This window comes from Rattus norvegicus, chromosome 13 (genome assembly GCF_036323735.1).
Source record: "Rattus norvegicus strain BN/NHsdMcwi chromosome 13, GRCr8, whole genome shotgun sequence".
In the NCBI taxonomy this organism is placed as follows: Eukaryota; Metazoa; Chordata; class Mammalia; order Rodentia; family Muridae; genus Rattus; species Rattus norvegicus.
Window position 1 is genome coordinate 76,222,146 of NC_086031.1, and position 5,780 is coordinate 76,227,925.

The 5,780-nt window shown below is 44.1% G+C and overlaps 1 pseudogene; it reads right to left on the reverse strand.

Annotated features, from left to right (window-relative positions):
- Positions 1-1,063: 1,063 nt before the first annotated feature.
- Qrsl1l1 (glutaminyl-tRNA amidotransferase subunit QRSL1 like 1) lies at positions 1,064-5,502 on the reverse strand (annotated as a pseudogene).
- Between the last annotated feature and the right edge of the window lie 278 nt (positions 5,503-5,780).

The following is a 5,780-nucleotide window of genomic DNA, read 5'->3' on the forward strand; positions in this document are numbered from 1 at the left end:
GCTTCCAGGGACTAAGCCACTACCTAAAGACTATACATGGACTGACCCTGGACTCTGACCTCATAGGTAGCAATGAATAGCCCAGTAAGAGCACCAGTGGAAGGGGAAGCCCTGGGTCCTGCTAAGACTGAACCCCCAGTGAACTAGACTGTTGGGGGGAGGGCGGCAATGGGGGAGGGTTGGAAGGGGAACACCCATAAGGAAGGGGAGGGGGGAGGGGGATGTTTGCCTGGAAACCGGGAAAGGGAATAACACTTGAAATGTATATAAGAAATACTCAAGTTAATAAAAAAAAAGAAATTCCTATCATTGAGGTACTTCTGCAAGCATTCTCTGTATGCTACTCTGAAAGTTTTCTTTTTTTTAAACTAAGCCTTTGGAGCTCTATTTTCTAGGCTCCTGTCTTCAGTAACGAGAAACACAAATTTGGTTTTGCTTAAGATTATTTGAGTTTTTAAAAGATCTTTATAGTCTGGTCTACAAAATGTATTGGACTGTTATAGACATTTTAGAGGCATTCTAAAAAGATACATGCATGCCATAGACTGGATTATTCATCCTAGATCACGGCTTACTGATTATTTCTCTCAAAAACCCATGATTGCTTCTCTCAGAAACACTTAATAGTTGAGGTTTGATCTGTTGCTATTCATTGTAATGCTAAACATTGGCCCCCAAGGTCTGGTTGTCCCCAGGGACAAGAAGATCCTCATGTACATCACATGATGCTATATAACCTTGATCCTTAATTTAAAACTAGGTTGACTAAAGATGCCTATAGCCCTTGCCAGTTTGCCATCACGCCAGGCACACACATCTCAATTCCGTGGCAGGCTTGGTGTGTTCCTCCACCACACCTTCTCTTGAACTCAATTAAGTCACCACATGAAAGAACACACCACACAATATCCTCTGATCTGATTGATAAGATATGATTTGCCCATCTAGACAGCACAAAACCCTGTACACACCCACCCCTTAAAAATAGTCATAACAACCTGTATCTTTGTGCAGAGGAGAATCTTAACATCTGCCGCCATGTTCTCTCAGCTCCTCACCTCGTTCTGGCTCTCCTTCTCCTCTTCTCCCTCCCTTCTAAAACCCTTGTTCTTGCTTGCCTTCCTTTTCATCCTCCTTTTATCAGGCCTCCTTTAACAGGCCTCCTTTTATCTTGTCTGCCTTCACCTGCATAATGACATCAACCTACAGAAGTAGGCAAAACAGCATAGAGGGTCAACATCTGCCCAGCTCTTGTGCTGTCTAAGGTTTGTTATAAATATAAAAATGAGTCATTTATCTGGAAACTAAATGGTCTAAGGCAGGTAGACCCCCCCATTGATATTAGTTATTACCACAACACTCAATGCTTTAAATTTCCATATTACCCAGCTCTCTGTTTACTCACTCTCTAGCTTCCTCTTGTGTTTGATTTCTTTATAGCTCTTATAATTACCTGTTACATCATTCATTCAAAAGTTGGATTTCGAGTTGTCTTTTACTATTTGTTACTGCATTAAAATGTTGCCTGGTATAGAACCAGTGAAATGCCTTAGTAGGTAAAGGAATTTGCCAAGCCTGACAATTCTTGGAACCTACAAGGTGAAAGGATAGAACTACCTCCTCTGGGCTGTTCACTGACCTGCACACACCAATCGCATGATATCCTGATCATTGCTGGGTTAGAGAAGCAGAAGTTAACTTTCCATTCTCAAGGATCAAGGAGCCATCATCCATGAGGTCCTGCAGCTGAGTAACAGGAAACTGTACTTGTTTCTCAAACCACGTGGCAACTGTCAGAAGCTACTGGTCACAAAATGCACATCCAATTAGCTGCAGTCCTATTGGCAGCCCTTGGCTAGAGAGGACCACAGGGACACTCACTGCTGGCAAGCCTGCCATATTTATAGCTTGTGTTAAAATATCAAGTATGACACTACCTCAGTGAGCATGGTAGGGGTTAGCAGGACATCCACCCCAGAGTCAAAAACATTCACGAAATCATTCACAACGAGACGCCTCGTTGTGCCTTGACAAAATAATTCTCATAATTTTCTTTTAATGAGAAAAAGTTTCCCCGAGAGAATTCTTCCTCTCATCGCATCATTGAGCCCTTCTTGTCTGGCTGCAGCATACGGGGCTTCAGTAGACGACACATCAATAGCAGACCTGTGACTGTACTGTAGCCCATCAACTCTTGCCATATTCAATGCTACTTCTAACGAACACAGTCCATGATAGCAGACCGTGGAGTAGAAGGTGGGTGGTACCAAACTAGATGAAGCAAAGAAGTGCAGGCCGACAGGAACCGGATGTAGATCTCTCCTGAGAGACAGAGCCAGAATAGGGCTAATACATAGGTGAATGCCAGCAGCAAACCACAGAACTGAGAACGGGACCCCCGTTGAAGGAATCAGAGAAAGGACTGGAAGAGCTTGAAGGGGCTTGAGACCCCATATGAACAACAATGCCAACCAACCAGAGCTTCCAGGGACTAAGCCAGTACCTAAAGACTATACATGAACTGACCCTGGACTCTGACCTCATAGGTAGCAATGAATATCCTAGTAAGAGCACCAGTGGAAGGGAAAGCCCTTGGTCCTGCCAAGGCTGAACCTCCAGTGAACATGATTATTGGGGGGAGGGTGGTAATGGGGGGAGGACGGGGAGGGGAACACCCATGTAGAAGGGAAGGGGGTGGGGCTAGGGGGATGTTGGCCCGGAAACCGGGAAAGGGAATAACATTTGAAATGTAAGTAAGAAATACTCAAGTTAATAAAGATGGAGGAAAAAAAGAAAAAAAAAAGAAGAAGGTGGGTGGCAGAGACGTCATCCACTTTGGCTCCTTCAGACGCAAAGAGGTCAGAAGCTTGGGACCAGAGAGCTAGTACTTCTCTTGGCAATTCTGGTACTAGATATTCCTTTGGAATTTGTATACACTGTCTGCTCACATCCGGCACACTGGGAATCGTGGGTGGCTTAACAGGGCCTTTTACTGTGGTGGAATCTTTGGGGTCATGTTCAGCCAGTCCACCTAACACAGTTGCTGTATCGTCCACACAGCTGGTGAAGATTCCTGGCATGCTCATTGAATTCACCAGGGGAATAAGGCGGTGCAGGGAAACTAAGCCACAGTTTGGTTTGAAACCAATAATCCCACATTGGGCAGCAGGGTTCCTGGTGGATCTGCCAGTGTCCGATCCCAGAGCCTCAAAGCCCGGGACCGCTGCCACGGCTGCCACGGCTGCCACGGCTGCCACGGTTGCCACGCTGCCACGCTGCCACGCTGCCATGCTGCCACGCTGCCAACCGAGCTTCCTCCAGTTACCAGCCAGTGTGAATTCTCATGGGCATCGTGTCGGCTTCTTTCTCTGTATTGCTTTGCTCTATCACTGACCTAAATCCCACTCTGTATTGCTTTGAATAAGTCCAGGGGTTTTTAACTGGTCTAAACAGGCTATCTGTTCTTCCAGATCCCATAGCAAACTCATCAAAATTTGTTTTCCCCATGAGTAGAGCTTTCTGATCCAACAACGTCTGAACCACTGTAGCATTGTAAGGTGGTACAGAACCTTTTAACATATTTGATGCCCATGTTGTCCGAGGCCAGATGTGATGAGGCATTCCATCTACTTCTCCAAGAGACTGACCTTTCTTGTATCTTTTCTCTGATTCTTCAGCTTACTTAAAAGCCACCTTTTCTGATACAGTAAGGGAAGCATTTAGATACTTGGTTTTCTTGATGAGGGAGAGACATTTCTTGCAGAACTCTGTTGGTGTAACTTGGCACTGCTTCAGTGCTGCAGAAATTTCTCGGAGAGTCTGGCCCAGAAGAGTTCGCGTCTGAGTCAGCCGGGTACCACAGCGTCTGGGAGCGGAGGAAGTCAACGTCGGCCACATGCGTTACATGCGCACAGACATCTTGCATTCTCACGCACCTCCTCAACAACGAGACGCTCTAAATATCTCTTAACTTTTGTCACAATAGCACTGTACTAAGACATTTAATAAATAGGTGAGTTATTAGACAAACCGCAGTAGGGATATTTTTTCGGTTCTGATTAAATTATATAATCTCTTAAAAACGCTCTTTGCTTCTAAGTCTGAAATTACGTCATAGAAAATAACAGGAAGGAAGGTACATAAAATAAGGGAAGTGAAAATACCACACAAAATTCTGGAAACATTTTGGGATCCCTGTCAAGTGAGCAACTGGGTGTGAAGTTGCCACCTATGGTGAGTAATGAGGAAAGATGAGGTAAAGCCACTAATGTGACCGGAAACTATAGAAAAAAAAAGAAAGATGATTTAGAGTCTCACTTTCAATTTTTAGACATGGGCAAACTTTCTGATTTGTTATATAATAAAAACTTTATAATATTTAAAACAATTAGACATATTTTATACATCAGCTTTATAGAAAGGATAAAATAGGGTTTGTATTAAACTCTAGGTTGCAACTAATTTGAGATGAAATCATAAAACATATCTTTTGAAGACCTGCTCTACAGGGGGCACGGAGGTCTTTGTGCTCAGAGAAACACACTAGAGAAACCAGGAATGCTAACCACACACGGTTGTTCCTTCACAGGAAGGAATACAAAACCTGTTTCAGTCCAGAAGGTTGGAGTGGATACACTTCCTGGCCTAGTGACTTTTATGCAATCTGTGTAGCCAGAGACCATACTGGACTCTTCCCGTGTCCCTTCTGTACTCATTTTTCTCAGCTCTGTCTATAAAGATAAAACCTATCTTTATAGAAGGTGTCCCATATACTTTAGAGTTCTGATGTAGTCACATCTGATCTTTATTTAGCTTCATTCCTCAAAGAGACTTAAATGTGCTTGGATCCACATGTGGGGTTGAGTTAATCAACGCAAAAATAGGTTTTACCAGATTGTACCGTGTTTAAATAAGCCTAAAATACATCGATCAGAGACCTAGTCCCAAAGTTTGGACCCAAACTGGCTGTTGTGCCGTGTTGTGCCGAATGGCCTTCTTGTCTCTGGCAGCTCATTTCTCCCTATCTATCAAGGTTGTAGACACCCCAACACGCCCCGCCCCCTGGCTGCCACACTAGTCTGTTGGAGCTAGCAGCTAGATGGCTCCTAGACTGCCGACCTGAGTTTGTCCCCTGGGACCCACTTGAGAGAAGGAGAGCATTGACTCATCGGTTGTCCTCTGGCTTCCGTATGGTGCAGTGGTCTGCATGCACCCTTCCCTATGAACACAGAATAAGCAAGTTAATGACATTTTAATTTAAAGACTCTAGTCACTAAGTTACATTTTATCAAGTTGACTTTATCTGATGCCTCAGGCATTCTTCAGGGCAAATGTGGTAATTTCTCTTGTTCCCTTTCCTTCCTTTCTTTTTTTTTTTTTTTTTTTTTTTCATTTTTTTTTATTTTTTTTGTTTTGTTTTTGTTTTTTTTTTTTTTTTTATTAACTTGAGTATTTCTTATATACATTTCAAGTGTTATTCCCTTTCCCGGTTTCCGGGCAAATCCCCCTCCCCCCTCCCCTTCCTTATGGGTGTTCCCCTCCCAACCCTCCCCCCATTGCCGCCCTCCCCCCATAGTCTAGTTCACTGGGGGTTCAGTCTTAGCAGGACCCAGGGCTTCCCCTTCCACTGGTGCTCTTACTAGGATATTCATTGCTACCTATGGGGTCAGAGTCCAGGGTCAGTCCATGTATAGTCTTTAGGTAGTGGCTTAGTCCCTGGAAGCTCTGGTTGCTTGACATTGTTGTACATATGGGGTCTCGAGCCCCTTCAAGCTCTTCCA